The sequence below is a fragment of the Spermophilus citellus genome (assembly GCF_964194105.1).
Source record: "Spermophilus citellus genome assembly, chromosome: 5".
In the NCBI taxonomy this organism is placed as follows: domain Eukaryota; kingdom Metazoa; phylum Chordata; class Mammalia; order Rodentia; family Sciuridae; genus Spermophilus; species Spermophilus citellus.
In genome coordinates, this window is record NC_138186.1 from 146,040,366 (window position 1) to 146,063,349 (window position 22,984).

The window sequence follows — 22,984 nt, forward strand, 5'->3', positions numbered from 1 at the left end:
CCCGCCTCCTTCCTCGGAGGCAGCTCAATTTCATAAGCTCTAGTTCCTCCCCCTCGCCTGGCCTCGTTTCTCTGAAGACCTCCGCAGCCGCTGAGTTCCAGGGACCCGGCAGCTTCTAGCAGCCGCTCTCCCCCTCTGCCACCCAAGTCTGGCCGCCCACTCGTCCCCCGCAAGAGGAGTCAAGGCCCGCCCCCGGGGAGGGCGCTGCTAGGAAGCTCGAGCCGGGACGGAACCCACCCAGTGCGGCGCGAGGCCAAGAGCCCCCACCTAAGAGCTGCAGTACGCGACAACAGGATGGCGTAAAAAAGTCTCTCTAGTCCTACTGGAGGGGGGTCCCAGAATCAGCCCCAGAGACTTATCCAGCGTTCCTCGTGGCCACGGCGCCCTCCTCAGGGCTCCCTGGTTTTGCTTCGCAGCGTGGACCCGGTCCTCTTGCAGCCCTGGTAGCACAGAGGAGGCCCGCGTGGCGCGAGGCAGGAAGGTGTCAACTAGCGCCCTGAAGCTGGGACCTAAACTGAAGGAGAGTTTATTAGTGACAATGGAGCTAAATTTAGAAATGGCAGGCTAAATTTATCCTGTCGACCTTTGGTACTTCTTATTTTAAAATTTCCAATAACTGGTCCTGTTAATGAGTAATTGATTAGCTCCACCTGCCGAACGATTTGGCATTCTCATTTGGGATCTTAAAATTTCCCCCACAGATGCTCTGAAGATAGAAGATGGGCAGCAAAGTATTATGCACAAGATAAAAGATGAAAATGAAGTGACTTATTCTGTTTTTAAAATTGAACTACATGAAAGAAATGCCTGGATCGTTTAAGAGCAATCAAAAAAGTACCTATTTGTATGGGGAGCAAAACAGATGTGTAAATTCCCAGAGAACTCCTCTGGAATGCTAATATGTCAATGGTAGGAAAGCTAGTCCAAGTTGCAAGAAATAAAGCACAGTAACTGGATTTGCACTTCCCAAGCCGAGATTAATGAGTCCTGGGAAAAGACTGGAGAAAAACATGAATCACATTTCAAACTCCCAAGGACCGCACTTAATGCTGTTGCATTGATGACTAAGTTTCAACGTGAATTTGGAGGAAGACATTCAGACCACAACAGGGCAGTAGCATTCTATTGATCAATGAGGTCTGAAGAAGCAAATTACAGGCCCTAGAACACTGTCGCTGAAGTTCCTTACTATTACTGTCACTGATGGTAAGTTTATTTTCTAGTAAATAACATGGTCAAATGTCTTAAGTCCATTTTACCTGAAAAATAAGAAGAGCTTTTTGCTATACTATTTTATTTCCAAATCTCAAGTCTTTATAGATAAGGAATCCAGAAGAAACAGGTCACCCAATGGCAATTCAAAGATAAAATCAGTTTCATTCCCCACACCACACATCAGGGAAAGTTCCAAACGCCTAAGATATTAACTGTAAAAAGTGAACTATATGAGTACTTCAAAAGTGTATGTGCATTGTTTTTTCAATTTAGGAATAAGGAAAACTTTCAGGATTGGGACTCAAAATCTAAAAGGGAAAAATTGAGAAACTTGATAACATAAAAATGAAAAGTCTTTATATGACATATGTAAACTAGACAAATATGATGTCATCTGCAACACAGCTGAGTTTCTAAAAATAAAATTTAAAAACAAGACCAAAAATCCTAAAGAAAAAAAAGCTATAGAAATCTAGGGTGGGGGGGGGCATGCGCTGCTGGGGTTGTGGCTCAGCAGTAGAGCACTCCTCTAGGACGTGCCAGGCTCTAGCTTTCAGTACCATACAAAAATAAATAGAATAAAGGCATTGTGTCCAACCACAACTAAAAAATATATTTTTTTAAAAAGGAAAGAAAGCTGTAGGCAATTCATAAACATGGAAGTACAGGTGGTTCTTACCCATCTACAAAGAAACTTGACATCATAACAATGAGTGCAAATTAAAATTATACTATTATGCCACTTTTTACTGTGTTGGCAAAAATCCTAACATTTGACAACACACTTCATTTGTGAGGCTGGATGTGAGAAAATAGGCATTCTTTCATTTCTGGTTAACTAAAAATTAAACACCTACAGAGGACATTTGATAATATCTGGAAAAATTACATACTAATTAACCCTTGATCCAGCAATCCCACTTCTAAAAATTTATCTCAAAGATACACTGGAAAATTTATGAAAACATTTTTACAAGGCTATTCATTTCAGTACTATTAGTGATAGCAAAAGATTAAAAGTCATGCAAGTGTTCATTAGTCAGTGACTGGTTTAATAAACAGTGATATACCTCCCAAGTGGAGTACTATACAGATATAAAAAGGAATGTTAATTATCTCTATATTTACCAATTTTCCCCCCAGTTTTCTAGTTATTTAACTGGGCAATTAATTCCAGATCTCCTCTCTCTCTCTCTCTCTCTCTCTCTCTCTCTCTCTCTCTCTCTCTCCTTTTTCTGAATCAGAAATCCAAGTAATAATTTTTCAAAGTAACATATTTCCACTGTTTTTTGTTTTGATACCCGGGATTGAACCCAGAACCCAGGGGCACTTAACCACTGAGCCACATCCCCAGAACTTTTTATTTTTTCATTTCGAGACAGGGCCTCACTAAATTGTTGAGGCTGGTTTTGAACTTGTGATCTTCCTGCTTCAGCCTCCTGAGCTGCTGAGATTACAGGCATGCACGCCTGGCTGTATGTTGTAATACACACACACACACACACATTTGTGTGTCTTGCTTTCTTAAAATGATAACATCTTATATGTACTTTTCTATTTCTTGTATTTTTCAAATATTAGAAACAGTGCAGGAGGACTGGCAACCCTGAAAGGGGGGAAATGTATTAGATAATCCCTCCATTGGGAAGCAATTTCTGGATAATGGTGCAGAGAAAGAGAACCAGTGATCCTTGATTGAGGACAAAATGATTGGAATTGGTGGAGGCTGAGGCAGTTAGAATGTAAAAGCCACATTACCCAAGAGGAAGAAGCAGAGAAAAAATTCCAAATTGCTTAGAGACTCTGAATCTTTAGCTGAATATTACTCTGCACATGTGTAAAATAAAACCACCTAAGTTCAGATAAGAATATCTACAAGCATAGCATAGGTATCTGGGAACTCTTAAATAAACCACTCCAAGAGCTAACACAGAGCTGGGATAATTAGCCACCTCCCACCCACTTTAGCCAGGGTAGAAAGACTTTATTGAATCCACAGAGCATTTGAAAGAAACCCAGAAGAGCCATGACTTGAAAATGGCACTACATTATTGCTAGAGTAAAGACCATTTTAAACTTGTTATAGAGGAACTTAAAAACAAGAAAATTCACCCATAAGTAACTAATTGCGTGCCATTAAAAAAAATACTGCCCTTTAAATAAATATTACAAAATAAACTATTGAATAAAGTAAAATACCATCTGACATCCTATCAAAATTTACCAAACAAGAAAAAAAAGTGATTGTTAACAAAGAGAAAAATCGAAGGCACAGTCCCAGAAGTGATAGGAATGATGGAATTAGCAGACAAAGACATTAAAATAACTTTTAGCCAAATGTCAAAGGCAGTGAGTGGCATGTGCCTGTAATCCCAGTGACTAGGGAGGCTGAGGCAAGAGGTTTAAGTTGCCAGGCCCAGCAACTTAGCGAGCTCTCAAAAAATAAGAGCTGGGGATATAACCCAGTGGTAGAGCTGTGAAGCCCTGGGTTTGATCCTCAGTACTGCTAAATAAATAAATAAGTAGATAGATAGATAGATAGATAGATAGATAGATAGATAGATAGATAGATGGATGGGCTGGGGATGTAGCTCAGCATAAAGCACCCCTCAGTTCAATCCCCAGTACAGGAAAAAAGAAAAAGGCAGAAGTACTTAAGAATTCAAGATAATACAAGCATTTAAGAGAGAAACGGAAAATATAATAGAACCAAAGAGAATGATGTGAAAAGTAGAGTATATAAAATTAAAATTTAGTTGGACAGTATTAATAGCAGGTTAGACACCAAAGAAGACAAGAGCTAGAATAGAAACAGTAAGTGTGTGTATGTGTGTGTGTGTGTGTGTGTGTGTGTAAATTTTTTATCACATCTTATCTCTGCTAGGGGCCCTGAAGATAACCCCCACATTCAGTGATTCCCTAGGAAGACTCGCAGCACTCAGCATGTGGTTGTACTTATGGGTATGATTTATTAAGGTGGAAGGAAACATAGCAGAATCATCAAAAGGAAAAAAGCACATGAAACAAAGTCCACAGCAAATAAGGCACAAGATTCTAGGAATTCTTTCTCTGTGGAGTCACTCAGGACAGTCTTAATTCCCCGCATCGATGAGTTGTGAAATCAATACATGTGAAATCTTATCTGCCATGGGACCTCATTAGGGACTGAGTGATTTTACAAAAATTCCAGACTCCCAGAAGGAAAGAAAATGTTTGTTAGAAGCCGTGTTGTTCGCACAGTTTAGGCACAGTGAGCTTTTCTTATCAGAGAATGGTGGACACTCTCCCAAAGTCCAGCCCTGAAAGTTGATGTTTGCCATGAAATCCCAGCTACTTGGGAGGCTAAAGCATGAGGATCACAAATTTAAGACCAGTTTGGGCAACTTAGCAAGATCCTGTCTCAAAATAAAAAATAAAAAGGGTTGGGGATGTGGCTCAGCAGCAGAGTGCCACTGGGTTCAAGTATCAATATCATTTAAAAAAGGAAAAAGAAAATTAACATTTCTAAGAATAGCAGTCTCAGGCCTGCTATATTAAATCTTTTCTGCACATTACCAAATCATACACCATAAATCTGTACAGTTTATTGACTGTCATTTATACCTCAATAAAGCTGTGTTAATTTTTAAAATGGAATGAATTAATAATAAATGTAATTATATGGATAATTAAAAACATTATGATGGGCAAAAGAGGCCCCAAACAGAAGTGCACATATGAATAATTCCACCAGTATGAATGTAGGAAAGACAAATATGATCCACAGTTACAGAAAGCATTGTAGTAGTTATCTGGGGCTTGCAAGTGGAGCCTGAAATTAGTATAATGGGGATATGGAAATAGTGTGTATATTTATTCTGGTAATAGTTGCATAAGTGTGTAAATTCCAAAACTCATTAAAGTATACAATTAAATTGTATACATTGAAGTATGCAATCTTGTAGTATGTGAAAGGTATCTCAATACAATGTTTTTCTTTTTAAAAAAATTTTTATTTTTTAGTTATAGATGAACACAATATCTTTATTGTATTTTTATGTGGTGCTGAGGATCAAACTCAGTGCCTCACACTTGCTGGGCGAGCACTCTACCACTGAGCCACAACCCCAACCCCCAATACAATGAATTTATTTAAAATTTTCTTTTTAGTTGTAGATGGACACGATACCTTTATTTATTTATATGTGGTGCTCAGGATTGAACCCAGTGCCTCACACATACAAGGCAAATGCTCTACCACTGAGCCACAACCCCAGCCCCAACACAATGGATTTTTTTAAAAAGAAAAAATGATTATTGATAGAGAAGTGAAGAAACAGAAAGACATAAATAGAATATACCTTGGTTTGTAGATTTTTTTTACTTTGGAACATGAAACTATTTTACATAATTGTAATAACAAAGTTTAAAAAAGCAGATTCTAAAAAATAAAATGAGGGCTGGGGATGTGGCTCAAGCGGTAGCATGCTCACCTGGCATGTGTGTGGCCCGGGTTCGATCCTCAGCACCACATACAAAGATGTTGTGTCTGCCGATAACTAAAAAATAAATATTAAAATTCTCTCTCTCTCTCTCTCTCTCTCTCTCTCTCTCTCTCTCACCCTCTCTCTCCCTCTCTCTCCCTCTCTCTCTGTCCCTCCCTCTCTCCCTCTCTCTTTAAAAAATAAATAAATAAAATAAAATGAGGCTAATTAATCTAGTGTGTACCTAGTTGGTGGATTGTGTCAGGAGCCAATCTGCAAAGGCTGTAGATTTTGAAGAATTTTAGAAGAATTTGAACATCAATAAAGAAATAATTGAAGCGCATCAAATATAGTTAAAATCATGAATTAATAATGAAATACAAAAAACTAATTTGTCGAGATTGAATATTAGCCAAACATGGTGGCTGTTAGGGTTTGAATATGAGGTGTCCCCCAAAAGCTCATATGTGTGACAATTCAAGAAGATTCAGAGAAGAAATGATTAGGAGAACCTTAACTCAATCCGTGAATTAATCCCCTGATGGGATTAATTGAATGGAAACTGAAGATGGATAGAGTATAGCTGGAGGAGGTGGATCCCTGGGAACATGGCTTTGGGGTATTTATTTTGCATCTGGCAAGTAGAGTCTCTCTGCTTCCTGATCATCATGTGAGCTGCTTCCCTCCACCATACTCTTCCACCAGGATGTTCTGCCTCACCTCAAGCCCTGAGGAATGAAGCAGGCTACCTATGGACTGAGACCTGTGAAACCATGAGCCCCCAAATAATCTCTTCCTCCGTCATAATTATTCTGGTTAGATCTTTTAGTCACAGTAGTGAAATAGCTGACTAAGACAGAGTCACATTCTGTAATCCCAGCAATCTGGGAGGCTGAAGCAGGAGGATTGCAAATTCAAGTCCAAATTAGGGAGACCCAAATTAAAAAATAAGAAGAGAATTGAGAATGTAGCTCATGGGTAAAAATGCCCCCAGATTCAATCTCCAGTACAACCAAAACAAAACAAACAACAAATTTAAAAAAAAACTGGATGATATTAAGGGAAAGAATTAAACATTTCTACTACTTTTCATATCCCAAATGTTTCTTAGGGTAACCACATAGCTGAATAAGGGAAAGTTTCTCTTCACAAAATTAGCCTAGCTAATTAACATAGAAAAATTGTGAAATTAAAATATGACCATTAAGCCATATTTAATGGCTACCAATATCACAAAAAAAGAGAAAGCTGGACTTTCTCTCTTAGTAAAAGGACATATTACCACCAACCTGTGAAGTAGTCTTGTGAAAAATTGAAATAAATAAAATTAAAATGTATTTTGAACTTAAACAAATGCCTAGGTCCAATTAAATTTAACAGAGGACCCAGGGGTGGTGGCACATGCCTGTAATCCCAGATGCTCAGGAAGCTGAAGCAGGAGGATCACAAGTTCAAAACCATCCTGGGCACCTTCATGAGACCCTGTCTCAATAAGGAACATATTAAACTACCACATAAGGATGAAACTTGCAAAATTCAGACTTACAATCCAGGTTCTTAAAAAGAAAAGGAAGAAGAAGTATCATCTTAGTTTATTCAGGCTGCTATAACAAAATACCATAATTGAGTGCTTATAAATAATAGAAGCTTATGCCTCACAGTTCTGGAGGCTGGCAAATCTGAAATCGATGCACTAGTTCTTTCAGTGTCCATTGGGGGTGTACATTCTTGTTCAGAGAAAGTGGCTTGTCACTGTATCTTAACATGGTAGAAGGGACAAGCTGTCTCTCTGCGGTCTCTATATTAGAGTACTATATTAGATTTTTAGGGTACTATATTAGATTTTGTCACTGTGACAAAATACCTGAGAAAATCAAAAGAGGTGTTTCAGAGATTTAAGCTCCATTGGTATGGGCTTGTGGTGAGGGAGAACATCATGGTGGAGAGGTATGGTGGAGGAAAGCTGCTCACCTCATGGCAGTCAAGAAGCTGGTGGGGGGGCGGGGGAGCCAGGGACAAAACAATAGTCTCCAATGACACACTTGCTTCAACTAGGTCCCACCTTGTTTTAGTCAGCTTTGATCAATATGCCTGACAAGAACACCTTACAGAAGGAAAAGTTCATTTTGGTTCCCAGTCCACTGTTGGCTGACTCCATTGCTCTGGCCCCAAGATAAGGCAGAGCATCATGGAAGAAGGAGGCTGCTCATTCCATGACAGCCAGAAAGCAGAAAGAACTTGAGTGGAACCAGGGATAATATAATTCCCAAGAGCATACCCTCAGTAACATATCCCATCAAATGAATTAATTTGATGATTACGTAGGTGATAGCTCTCATAAGCTAATCATTTCACCTTTGAACATTCCTGCAGTGTTTCACCTGGGAGCTTTCAGAGAACACCTCCTATCCAAACCACAACACACCTCCTACAGTTTTCACCCCCTCCAAATAATGCCATCAAACTAAGAATCTAAGCTAAGTGTGAAGGAGCATGCCTGCAATCCCAGTAACTGAGGCAGGAGGATAATAAATTGGCAGCCAGCCTGAGAAACTTAACAAGATCCTATCTAAAAAAAAAAAAAAAAAGAAGGTCTAGGAACGTAGCCCAGAGGAAGAATGTTCCTGGGTTCAGTTCCCCATGTGGGGTGGGAGTAGGGGATTATGAATCCATCAAAGGATTAATCCACTAATAAGATCAGAGCCCTCATGATAAATCACTTACGAAAAGTCCCACTTGCCGCAATCTGGCTGGGCAAATAACCGGGAGGTGACTAGCAACTTGTGAAGGTTGAAACAGCGGGAGCCTCTTTATTACGGGACAGCAGAGGTATATATACCTAACTGATTATACACAGCTTGTTTCAATTAACATCATCTAGATACAGCAGTCAGTCATTAAGGAATCCTCATCATCTTAATGACTCGCTGGTGTTACGTCACAAACCACTCCTCCTGGCAAACTGCCAGGCACCATCTTGACTTGGTTGTGACCCTCAACACCCACTTCTGAACATTGCTGTATTGGAAACCAGGCCTTCAAGACAGGAGCCTTTGGGTCACATTCCAAATCCAACCTGTAACATTTTTGAGGGCCCTGCCTCTTCACCTAATCACCTCCCACAGGCCCCACCTCCTAAAATCATCACCTCTGGAGTTGATATTTCAACACATGAATTTGGGTGAGGAGACACAAACAGACCATAGCAATATGGAAAGAGATTCACAAACAGCTAATCTCCATGTGTGGCTCTTATTTAAATCCTAATTCAAATAAACAAAAAATTGTGATATAAGATAATTGAAATTTGGAATACTGACTGAGCATTCTATGAAATTAAAAAATTATTGGTATTTTTAAATGATAATAACTATTGTGGGCTTTTCAAAGCATCCTTACTTTTGAAAGATACTTGATGAAATGTTTATGGGTGAAATAATATGTCTGGAATTTGCTTCAAAATAAAACAGAATAATAATAGAAATATGTAGGAGTATAGATAAAGTAGGATTTTCCCAAAGAAAGCAATAGTCTAGATTTTGGGAAAAACAATAGTCTAGATTTTGACATGAAAGTATTTTGTAGAGTGATTAACATTTATAACCAGTTGACTTTGATTATCCTCCATACTTTTTTGTGGTATCAGGGATTGAATGCAGAGGTGATTAACCACTGAGCTACAACCCCAGCACCTTTTTATTTGTTATTTTTTAAAATTTATTTTAAATATTTTTATTTTATTTTTATGGTGATGAGGATTTAACCCAGGGCCTCATACATGCTAGGCAAGTGCTCTACTGCTGAGCCATAATCCCAGCCCCTTTATTTGTTATTTTGAGACAGTCTCACTAAGTTGCTGAGGCTGGCTTTGAACTGGTGATCCTCCTGCCTCAGCTTCCTAAGTCACTTATCCTCCATACTTTAATGCTATAATGTACATGGGCCTCATCCAATCAGGTGAAAAGTCTTTTTTGGTGGCAGGGGTGGCTTTTCTGGGGATTGACCCCAGGGGTGCTTTACCATTGAGATTTTTTCACGAAGTTGCTAAGGGCCTTGCTAAGTTGCTGAGGCTGGCCTCAAACTTGTGATCCTTCTTCCTCAGCCACCCACACTGCTGGGATTACAGGCGTGCACCAGTGGTGCCCAGCAAGGTGAAAATTTCAAGAGCAAAGATAGAGATTTCTCGGAAAAGAATAAATTCTGACTCAAGACTGTAGAAATCTTGACTGAATTTCTACCCTGACCTATGTATTTAAGACTAGCTACAATCTCATAAACCAAAACATTCCTTTGTTCCTTCTTTCTTTTTACCTTCTGTCTTCCCCCTCCCCTTTTTAACATTTTTAGAGGATTGAATCCAAATTCTGGTACATGCTAGGCAAACTCACTACCACTGAGCTTCATCCTCATTCCTTTATGAAAAAAAAAAAAAAAATCTGAGACAGGTTCTTGCTAAGTTGCCCAAAATGGACTCAAACTTGGGATCTTCCTGCCACAGTCTCCCACATAGCTGGGATTATAGGTATATACTATAATAATATTATTATAGGTGTATACCTATAATCTGGCTCAAAGTTCCTATAAATATTCTCCTCCCAACCATGAACTGATACAATCATTTATATCAAAACATGTGAACACGTATGGTGTGACTCTAATTTGTGTACAACCAGAGATATGAAAAATTATGCTCTATACGTGTAATATGAATTGTAATGCATTCTGCTGTCATATATAACAAATTAGAATTTTTAAAAAAGTGTGAAATGCTAAAGACTGAAAATTTACCCAGAATGTCGAAGTGGAAACTTCTTTACAGACTCAGGAATTTTTCAATTTTCCTAACTCTTGCTAAAATCAATTCACAAATTACACAAGTGCTTACAAACTGTCAGCACAATACATTTCAATTGAAACCCCATACTTTTTACAGCATTTACGTATAACTATAATTTTAGTGCGTGTTTCCAAATCAGTTCAGGCAGTCAAATATGTTGTGCCCCAATTCCCACTTTTGTGTTCTTTAATAACTATAGTTATCACTACTGAGAGAGCCAATAAAACCATATTCCTTAAAAAAGTAAGGCAAATATAGCTGGATATGATGTCAGCACACCTGTAACTCTAGCTACGTGGGACGCAGAGGGATCACAAGCAAGAGGCTAGCCTGGGGAACTCAGCAAGCCTCAAAATAAAATAAAAAGAAGGGCTGGAGAATATGAGGATGATCTGGCTGTGACATCTGTCACGCCATTGATCACTGGAGTTGATTCCACTGAATTAGTTGACTAGGTGGGTGTCTCCTTTCTCTCTCACCACTCCATGTACGACCCTCCTGAAGCTGCAGTTGCACCCTTGGTTGAAAAGACGACCTTCCCAGATAGAGAAGGACCATTCTGAAGTCCAGAGAATACTGAGTACCGCACTCCCTAGAAACTCCAAACAAGCATTCAAGAAAGGCTGGTAGCTCAATGGTAGAATACTTGCTAAGCATGCCTTGAGCTCTATCCCCAGTAAATAATAATAATAATAATAATAATAATAATAATAATAATAATAATACAGCCAGGCTGGTGGCACAAAAGTGTAAGTCCCAATTACTCTGGAGACAGAGGCAGGAGGATTACTTGAGCCCAGGAGTTTGAGGCCAGCCTGGTCAACATAGTAAGACCCTGTTTCAAAAAGTAAATAAAAATTAAAAGAAGGGCAAAATGAAATTTGCCTGATCCATTGTAGAATATTTTATCTCTTTACATATTTGTGTTTAGTATAAAAATATCCAAATTTGACTTTTTTTTTTAAGAAACCAGATTCACAAATCATTCTTCTACCAAAGAAAGGACTGAGGGTTTATTGGTTCAGTCTTTGTAAAATCAGAGACTTTTCTATTAGATAAGATTTAAAACTGCCATTTTTTCCTTACTTTGAAGTTTCTTGCCTATTTCCCATCTTTGAAGTCCCTTTGAAGTCTCTGTTCTCCTGTGGACTGTTAAATTTCTTTTTTATTTTTTTGGCCTTACAACAAATTTCACCTCTTTTGCCATCATACATATATACTCGTAGTCACCCTTTCTGGACAAAACCAGTTTCTGGTGAAAAATTCAGCTTCTAATTCTTATATTTTATGTACTTTGCCAAAACTTCCTAATTTCAATTAAATAATATTTGGAAAATAGACTTCTCAGATTCATGAGCCCTGAGATCTCTGAATGCCATTTCCAATTCAACAGAATTCTAATATGTTTGCATGATTCATGCATTTCCAGTTTCAAAAAAAGCTACTTTTATCCATAAAATATATGAGATGACCTTGCACTGTATACTGTAAACCAAATGTTCAGGGATATTTAAAATCTATCAACAAATGAATGGATAAAGAAAATGTGGTAAATATATACAACGGAATATTACTCAGCTATAAAGAAGAATGGAATTATGGCATTTGCTGGTAAATGAATGCAACTGGAGACTATCATGCTAAGTGAAATAAGCCAATCCCCCAAAAAACAAAGGCCAAATATTCTCTCTGATATGTAGATGCTGACTGATAATGCAGGGGGGAGGTTCACTAAATTGGACAGAGGGTAATGGAGGGAAGGGTGTGGGGATGGGAATGGGAAAGACAGTATGATGAACTGGACATAACTTTCCTATGTTTGTATATGAATACATGACCAGTATAACTCCACATGTACAACCACAAAAATGGGAAGTTATGCTCCATTTCTGTATGATATGTCAAAGTACATTCTACTGTCATGTATAACTAAAAAGAACAAATTTTAAAAGTTAAGTTTTAAAAAAACATGAAAGAATAACATCAAATGTTTGCAGTTCTTATCTCTTGGCAATGGATCTGAAGTTACTTGTTTTTCCCTTTTTATTTAATTTTTATGAAATATCCGCATTGTTTACATTGAATATTATCTTATAGAACTAGAAAAAATATAATAAATATAAAAATAAATACAAAAGGCAATCTGGCATCTACTAACAGCCTTCTGCTTCATTAGAATTCTCCCTTTCAAACATTAACAATTTCATTATCCTTCATAGCATGGGTTTATTCTGATTTCTAATTTCTAAAATATCTAGACATCCAGATGTGGATTTCAGCATACTGGCCTCTCCAGAAGGAATATTTTCAGTCCATTTAAGATAAGTGCGGCAGTAGCCAGGCTCGGCAGTACACACCTGTAATTTCAGCAGATCAGGAGGCTGAGACAGGGGGATGGAGAGTTCAAAGCCAGATGAAGCAACAGCGAGGCACTAAGCAACTCAGTGAGACCTTGTCTCTAAATAAAATACAAAATAGGGCTGGGGATGTGGCTCGAGTGCCCCTGAGTTCAACCCCTGGTACCAAATAAATAGATAGATAGAAATAGATAGATAGATAGATAGATAGATAGATAGATAGATAGATAGATAGATAGATAAAGTGTGGCAACCTCATTTTTATCTGGCATCTACCCTAGTTATTCTAAACCTGTTATTCCTAGGACCTTCTCTCAGACTAGCTCCTCCTCAAAGTGGAAGATAATTAGAAAAGTCCTGGAGAAAGACTCTGATTAGTGTGGCCTGGGTCATGTGCAGTCCTGGGACCACACAATATCCAGATAAGGGTCCTATGCAAGACAAAGCCGGAGCCTGTGTAGTCATGGGTAGCTGGAGCATCTCTGAGAGAGGGAGTTGGGGTGGGGGGTGCTGGGTAGAGCTAATCAATGAAAAGACTTAGGATTACTGTTTGTGGTCTTGAAGGGATTACCTACCTTACCCTGCTTTTTCATGTATTCTATACCATTATTCACATTAGCTTTTCCTGAGTCCTAGGCATTTCTGACACTGGTAACACTTCATAAGTATCCAAAAGAGAGAGAGACTGCTTTTGTCAGTATTCCTACTACCTGGCACGAAGGAAATTGAATAAGAAACAGTGGGTGGCAATAACTGGACAATAAAAGCTTTCCATGTTTATTCTACCTTCGAATTTGACAATTTTATCACACCATTTATGGTCATTAATAAATAAATGCAGAAATTACAGTGTGTCACTTGTGTATGACCATGATGCTGACCACCCCAATTGCAGGTGTGTCTCCCTCAGACAGAGTCCTTCTTACACTGAGCGTCAGTAGAGAAGAACCCTGCAATTAATGTGCTTTCTATTGTGATGATCATTCTCATTCCTCCAAATTTGTGAAAACAGAAATTCAGCAATGTGTTTTCTTCTACTACGAACTTTCTCATTTGTACCCTTTACAAATGCATCTCTGCTGTGCTGCTAGTGTAGAGGGAAGGTTTTCGGTGTATACATATTTTTCTTTTTACAAGGTAAGTTGGCATTTTCTATTTACATGAACGTTTATTCAGACTTGCAAAGGAAACATTTTGGTGGTGTTTCTTTCAAAAGTTTATTGCATACTCTAAATCTATATTAAGCTTTACTTGGACTGTTTATCCTTCATCAACCCATTCTCTCCTCATTTATTAATCCTCCCATGTACCTCTTAAATTTGGATTGGTTTCATGGGAGTAGGATTGGGATTTCCCTGAAAATAAGGCACTTTAACAATTGTCCTTAGTAAGCATTTTATTTTCTTCTCATTTACTAATGGCCCTGACTCATTCTAAGTAATACTTAAGAAAGGATAAACGAACTAACTGAAAAAAATAAACAAGCCCCTTGCATAAAGCAAAGTATTTTGCTTTTGTATTTAATATTATTAGTCAAATTTTGTTAAATGTTTATGTAGTTTTGATCAATGATACTATGTATGCATTATTCTACTACTACTAGTACTAATAAATAAATGGTAATTCAACTTAAAAAATAATCCTTAAAGTCATATGTCATATGGCTATTAGAAATTTTTTTAAATTAAAATTTCAGTTTATATATGTAATTTTCTCATACTGATTCAGAATAAGGAAATTAATAAAATAATTCCAAGTATAAATATATGTTACATTAGAACAAATTTCAGAGATAAAGGATGGAATTATGAGTTTAAAGAGAAGAAATAATAAAAATTTCTAACTAAATATGACCTTGTTCAAGCTTTTTTTTATGATATGCAGTCTCTGTAAGACCTTGTTCAAGCATTTTTTTTTAATGTCTCTGTAAGACAGCCCCCTGGTATTTTGATCTTACATAATCCCATCCTCCTGAAAGGAGGTTTGATTTATCGACTTGCTTGTAACAAAGAGAACCCAGTAAGAGTGATGGATGAGGGTTCCAAGGTGAGATTACAGAAACTGGGATTGCATTCCTCTCATCCTCTTGCACTATCTCCTTTGACTGCTCTGAGAGAAGCCAATTGGCATATTGTGAACTGCTGTATGGAGAACCCAAGCAGCAAGAAACAGGGAGGCCTTGGCCATTAGCCAGCAGGGAACTAAATCCTGCCAACAATAATGTGAGTGAGTTTGGGAACAAACTTTCAGATGAAAACAAAGCCCTGGCTAACAGCTTGATTGCAGTTTTGTGAGATTTTTTTTTTAATCCAGAGAAACTGTGAGATAATAAATGGTTGCTTTCAACTGCTGAGTTTAGGGACAATTTGTTTCACAGCAATAGATGATAATTAATACAATATAGTGAGTATCAAAGGGCAATTGTTTTTGGAATCCACTGGACACATTTAAGAGTGATAAATATTTTTACATTTAAAGTGAAATTAGTTTTCAATAAGGTTGAAATTACATCATTTTCAGATATTAAAATGTCTAAGAAGACATTTTAGGGGGCAACATAAAATGTGCACAGGATCCATTATTTTTTAAATTTTTTATTGATTTTTTAAAAAATATATGACAGGAATGCATTAAATTCCTTATTACACACATAGAGCACAATTTTTCATATCTCTGGTTGTATATAAAGTATATTCATACCAATTTGTGTCTTCAAACATGTACTTTGGATAATGATGTCTATCACATTCCACCATCCATGCTAACCCCCTGCTCCCTCCCTTCCCCTCCCATCCCTCTGCCCTATCTAGAGTTCATCTTTTCCTCCCATGCCCCCCCTCCCTAACTCACTATGAGTCATTCACCTTATATCAGAGAACACATTCAGCATTTGTTTTTGGGGGGATTTTCTAACTTCACTTAGCATTATCTTCTCCAACGCCATCCATTTACTGCAAATGCCATGATTTTATTCTCTTTTATTGCTGAGTAATATTCCATTGTGTATATATGCCACATTTTTTTATCCATTTATCTACTGAAAAGCATCTAGGTGGGTTCCACAGTTTAGCTATTGTGAATTATGCTGCTATAAATATTGATGTGGCTGTGACAGGGTCCATTATTTTTCTCAATTTTTTCTAATCACTTATACATGACAGCAGAATACTCTACTCTTCTCAATTCTTTTAGGAAGTACATGAGCAAAGAATTATCTAAGTATTGACAGTGTTGGGGGGAAATCTCATTTCTCAGTGACAGAGAAGAGATTAAGAGAGAGAATTAAGAATGAAATGAGACCTAGAGGGCTAAATTTTCTGCATGAAATAATTTTGGTAATTAAGCCAACCTAGAAAGCATACAACTAAAATAGTCTCTACCAATGGAGAGCTTACATACTCATTAATCCTCAAAACCATTTGAGGGAGATGTTATCTGGATTTGGAGATGTAAATGAACCATTTATCATACTCAGTGTGGTTTTGTTGAGCTGAACTTACAGAACAGGTGCCCACCACCCTCCAGCCACTTGGGTTGCCACTACAGACGCAGCTTCACCTAAAATATCAATCCAACCCAAGAGCTGAAAGTAGACACATAGGTATCAGACTCTCCTCGTCACACAAGTTAAAAAGCACAGGGCTTAAGTTCTATCCCAGGTCTCTGATGACTCCAAAGCCCTCTGCTCTTAACTGTTGTTTTCCCCAAAAGCAAAGGAAAAAAAATAAATATGTTTCTTTCTATGTTCAGATTTTATCAACCACTTGTAGATTTTGGGGGGGAGGTACAGTAAATAGATTTCCTTCACCAGCACTATAGTTAAGATTCTAATTTTTACTATGGTAAAATACACACTCCATAAAAGTTCTTATTTTGACCATCCATTTCCAGAACTTTTGCATCTTACCAAACTGAAACTTCATTCCCATTAAACAGTATAACTCCCCATTCCCTCGTTGCCTCAGCCCTGGCAATCACCACTCTACTTTCTGTCTCTATGAATTTGACTACTCTAGATTCCTCGTGTAACTGGCTTCATGAAGTATTTGTCCTGCTGTACCTGGCTTATTTCACTTACCATATTATCTTTAAAGTCCATCCACGTGAAAATATCATTCTTTAAGGCCAAATAATATTCTGCTATAACCCACGTTTTCTTTATGTAGTCATCTACTATCTTAGTCTATTCAGGCTACCATAACAAAATGCCATAGACTGACTCGTTTGTAAACAAGGAATCTGTTTCTCGCTGTTCTGGAGGCTGGGAAGTCCATGATCAAGGAATTAACAGATTGGGTGTCTGGAGAGGGCCCACTTTCTGGTTCATGGATGGCACTTTCATGCTAGATCCTCATGTGATAGAAAAGGCAAGAGGTCTCTCTATTCAGCCCCTTTTATGAGTAAACTAATTCCGTTCATAACCCAATTATCTCCCAAGGGCTGAACCTCTTAGCACCATCTAACATGGTTAGATTTCAATATATAAATTTGGGGAAACAAAAATATTCAGTCCATAGCATCTGTTGATAGACACTTATGTTTATTCTGCCTTCTATTATGACTAATTCTGCTGTGAATAAATAACTGAGTTCCTGCTTTCAATTCTTTTGAATACATACTCAGAAGTAGAATTACTAAATTATAGGGTAATTCTATATTTAATTTTTTGAGCAATTACTATGCTGTTTTCCACATAGCTATACTGTTTACATTATCACAGTTTCTATTTTTTTTACAAAGAACTATAACTAAAATAATAAGGGATGATATAAAAACATGCAATTAAACTAAAAATATCAATTAAAAATTTTTAACAAAAAGATTTGTAAATAAAAAAATAAGCAATGTAGACAATTAGCTCACAATTACAAACTCTTAAGGCCTCTAAGTGCATCAATCAGTCTAAGCATTCATGATATATTTGAAGATAATGCTTAAAGTTTTTGGATGATGCTTAGAAATTCCCTCCAGCAAACACTTATTAAAGGCTTACTAGGCATCCAGCACAATGATGTGCGGGGGCTCAAAGAGAAAAGGGAATTACCCATCCTTTTTTTTTTTTTTTTTTTTTTTTTGATTCTTTCCCTTGACTACCATATGTATCCTTAAACACAGCAGCCTGTTGATTTACCTAGGACAATGATTCACCTGAATGGAAAGACCACATATTTCAATTATTTTACTTCCTGCCAGTCTCCATGGGAAAGATAAACTAGTTTTAAAAATGATGTGGGTTGGTAAATATTTGCAATTAGAGTCTCTATGAGGTCACCATAGCAGTTATAAAAACAAGACAATTTAAATATAATTGTAGGTCTTTATAGAAACCTGACATCTAGCCATGCCCACCTACATTAAATTAGTTAATTGTCTTCCATGGTGTTGCCCAAGTTTGGAAATTATACAACTCTGAGATGCAATGAATGTTTACGTAAATAAGGTTTCTCAGTTGAGAAATGAGGAGGAGGATAGGTCACAGACACGTGCATTATAACAACCAAGGGAGCCATTTCTTTTCTTTAACTGGCAATTGAACCCAGGGGACTTAACCACTGAGCCACTTCCCCAGCCCTTTGTATATTTTATTTAGAGACGGTCTGGTTAAGTTGCTGAGGCTGGCCTTGAACTCGGGATCCTGCCGCTGTCTCCTGAACCGCTGGGATTACAGGCATGACCACTGTACCTGGCCAAGGGAGCCCATTCTAAGTGCAGTTAAGGGTTTAGAGTCTGGGGAGACAGCCCTCCAGTAATAAGAAATGGCTTCTCTCCTGGGCCACAGGTGCTCTGGCACCTTTTCTTCTCTTTGAGACTTCTGCTAAGAGTCACATGAAGGTGTGAGTGACAGACAGCAGCTCTACACCTTAGTGTTTGGGCTCTGGAGAACCTTAGAGATCCATCTAATGCTTAGAAATCTTTCAAATTATTTTTTATTCTCCACAAGCCCCAGAAACATTATGATTTCATAAGCAAGCAGTCAAAAGTTAATGTAGATACCCGTGAACCATTATAAACATATTATATTCATATAATTTCAGCCTAATAACAAAAGAAAATTTAAACTTTAGGTTGATCTACAATGAATACAGAAATGTATGCTTTCTACTAGGTTCAGTCCCCTACTGTTTTAATCTTTAAGGCCTCCCAGCAATAAATGATCAATCTGGTCCAAACTTTTCTATTTTATGCAGGAAGAAGCAAAAGTCTAGGGAATGAGTAATAAAGTATAGAGTGTAGAAGTAAAAGACAAATTGAGATTAAAACTCAGTATTCTTTGTCCTATAGCCCACTGTAGCTTACTATATAGCATGGGCAATAGTCTATGTCACAGAAAAATCTTAATTTTCAATATGAAGTGTGGGTATAGGTATGTCTCTACAGAAAAGACAAAAAATATGTACTGTATAGGGAGAAATTTAAGGCAATATATGGGGGAATCATTATATATGTGTATATATATATATGTGTGTATATGTACATATACACACACATATATATATACACACACACCTGTACTATGTATACTATTTTATATATATACATATACCTCCCCAAAGTACTATGTGTACCATTTTACATTTGTGTGTGTGTGTGTGTGTGTGTGTGTGTGTGTGTAATAAGAGAATCTTTAAGTAATCAATTTATAAACCATGGGGACTATATTTCTAGTGATGCAATTTCAGGTAGTCCTTAGTTCTATTTTCATGAATACCCCTAACAAACGGGGACTCCCCTTGTAAAGTACAGGTGTGGGGACGGGTGTACAGAAAGGGGAAACAAGAGATGGGAAAAGATAAATGATATTTCATGATGTTCCTTATTCTTTAATTTTCCAGTTCAACTCAAGATGTCAAAAGTTTATGGAGTGTTTGTTACACATTGGGCATTCTTCCAGGCATTGGAAACACAAACAAATTAGACCTAGACTTGGCTTCAAGGTGCCCTAAATGCAATGTAAGAGTGTGGTTTATTTGTATATGTGTTTTTTTTGTTTATACTTTGGAAAACCTTGCAGATGAGATGAGACATTTTACGATGCTATAATCACATATTGCTCAGTAAGCAGCAGCTAGTATCTCAAGCCCTCAGAATTCTTTCTGTGGCCGAGATCACTGTAAACAGTTTACCCCAGCTGGACTAGCCTCTGTCCTTCCCAGGGAGACCACACTATTTTTAGCTTAGATTGGATATATCTTCCTGCACACTCTTTGCCAAGGTCCCAGCTGCTTCATGTTTGCTTACTTCAATATTTTATTAAACCCTATTTAGCATTTCAAAAATCTCTAGAATATTCCCTTTATTCTTTGCAATATTGCAAATAATATAGTGATAGCTTAGGCATTGTAACAGGCTGCATTCGTTCTACAGCTGCATTTCCTTAGGATATACCAGGGAACATAATAGGTGAAATTTTCTGCCTTCATGAAGCATATATTCCAGTGAGTTCACATAATACAAAACCAAAATATTTGAGGCTTCAAAAGGATATGTTTTTCTTTCATGTAAAGTAAGTTGAGATTTCAGTTCAGGGTTCCATTGATGGCTTCATTGTCATTGAAGACTCCTTTGTTATTTCTCCTTTCTAAGCCCGATCTCATGGCTTCCATCCTGAGAGTCACCTCATACTCAGAAAATGGCTGATGTAATCTAGCTATCACATACATATAAAAGGGAAATATAAGCAAAAGGCGCACCTGCAGGCTAAGTCAGTTCTTTTAAAATAGCTTAACCAACTAAGTCCACTTACAGAAGGGATATCTACAAGGGAGGCTGGGAACTATAACTTTAAACCTGGGCACATATATTTAATCAACAATTTAGAGGGATTTATTGCCAGAAAAGAATGGGAGAATGGATATTGTATGGGCAGTAGTCTTTGTTATGGGAATCTTCAATATGATGTGTGGGCATGTGTATGTCTAGATAAATAAATAGATGTACTATGTAGGGAGAAATTTAAGGCAACACACAGGATAAACATATATGCGGTACTTGTTGGGGCTGTCATATGAAAAATCATATCTATAAATCCTAACTTTAAATATGAGACTTTCCCTTGTCTTTAAATTTCTGTGTGCTGATTATCCCATCTAAAAAGTCATTTTGCTTAAAGAGTAGAGTGTGAGGTCTAGACTGTCATTCATTTCATTGAGTGAAATACACTATTCTTAAATAAGAGAAGACAAGAACATCTTTGGAAAGTCCTCTTTGGGGTTTAGAAAAAAAGATAGTGTCCCTGAATCTTTGGCCTCTTCTTAGAGATGTGACTTGGTGCCTTCTTATAGATAAAACAGCAGGAAGGAGGTGAGAGTGCTGTGTTTTTTCCTTCTCCTCCCTTGTGCCAGGCTATAGGGTGCCAGGAATGGAAAAGACCTGTTGATGGAAAGCAGTGGGTGTGATGCTGAGTGCTCTGGGAACATGGGTTAAACCCCGATTTGGCTCAGTTGTGAAGGAGTTGACTTCTGTTCTTTTGGCCTCGTTTTCCAATTTTGTAAAAGGAAGGAGACTAAATTCAATTATAGTCACAGAAGTTTATTTAACTGTCAATCACTAACTTCTTGAAAAATTTCTCAACAAAAACAACATTTTCTAGTTGTCCTAAGAAGGGTGATGGGGTGGGAGGTGCAGGGGAGTGGGTGGATTCATTTAGTAGTATATCAGTCTGCTCAGGCTCCCATAATAAAATGCCACACACCGGGTGGCATTTTAAACAACAGACATTTATTTACTCATAGTTTTAGAAGGTAGAAGTCCATGACAAAGGAGCTACAAGTTTGGTTTTTAGTGAAGGGTCACTTCTGTCCTATAAATAGCCACCTTCTCAATGTGTCCTCATGCAGACTTCTCTCCTGTCTCTTTTATGAGGACACCAGTCCTATTGGATTAGGACCCACACCCTCAAGACCTCATTTAACTTTAATCACCTCCATAAAGGCCCTATCTTCAAATACAATCTCATTGAGAGGCTGGAACTTCAACATGAATTGGGTGGGGGCAAGAGGCAGGATACAATTCAATCCACACAAGTGACACAGAGAGTGGTGTTCCACAATCATTTCCTGATAACATCTCAGGTTCCTTCTTTTCTTGGCAGTGTTGGGGATGGAACCCAGAGCCCCATACATGCCAATCAAGTGCTCTCCCATAAATCACCATTTCCAGCCCTCGGGCTCCAAATTTTGGCCTAAACTGTTCAAATTGGATCACTTAGCTGACAATAAGATCAGATACTTGCTCCATGCTTTCTTATTTCCCTTATTTCTCTACTTTCTCATTTCCCTGTGTTGGTCCCTTGGTTATTAGGCTTAGTTACCTGAAATAAATCTTAGGTCTCATAAAATTTAGCATATACTTTTCAGAATTTGTTTTTTCGGAGCAGAAGTATACTACAAACAATGACAATAGTAATCAATAATAATAATACAGCTTTATCTTTCTGTTTTAGGTAGTTAATCAATTTCAAATTGTCAAAAATCCAGGAGAGGTAGAAATCTGAACTTCACTAAGTGCTTACTGACTATGTGCCTGGCACATACATACTAGACCCTTATACTAGACCCTTTAAATCATTTGCTTATGAAATGATCAGGACAGCCCTAAAGACTACTACATCCATTTATAGATAAGGAAGGTGGAGTGAGGTAACTTGATCAGGGTTATACTTTTAGTGGTGGAGCCTGGATTTACACCCAATTCTGTGTTGTTCCAAAGCCTATTTTTAGCAATATTATTTTTGGGTAAAAATGAACAAGTGTCATTTTAAGTAGATTGGGAACATTCTCTATTGTTTAAACAAACATAAAACTATGTGTTGATATGGAATGATATCCAAGATTTACTGGGGAGCTGCTACTGAGATAGAAAAGGATAGGAAGTGGAGAGAAGGGAAGGGACAGGGAAGGTCGACAAGAGGGAAAGCCCCAGAACAGCTTCTAACACCCCCTGACATGTTTCTCAAGGGAGTTTCCATCTCCTGGAAAGTAACTGCCTAATTGGGCCCAAGCCCATAACAGAACAATAAAAATATGAAGAACCAATCAAGAGGAGCTTATCAAGTCCTCCCTAAGTGCCTTTAAAACAAGGAATGCTGTAAGACTTAAAGGGCACACTTGCTC

The 22,984-nt window shown here is 37.7% G+C and overlaps 1 protein-coding gene across 1 annotated transcript in view; it reads left to right on the forward strand.

Annotated features, from left to right (window-relative positions):
• The window catches only part of PEX7 (peroxisomal biogenesis factor 7), a 118,500-nt gene that overhangs the window by 13,589 nt on the left and 81,927 nt on the right, over positions 1–22,984 (forward strand). The gene's annotated exons all lie outside the window — the stretch shown is intronic.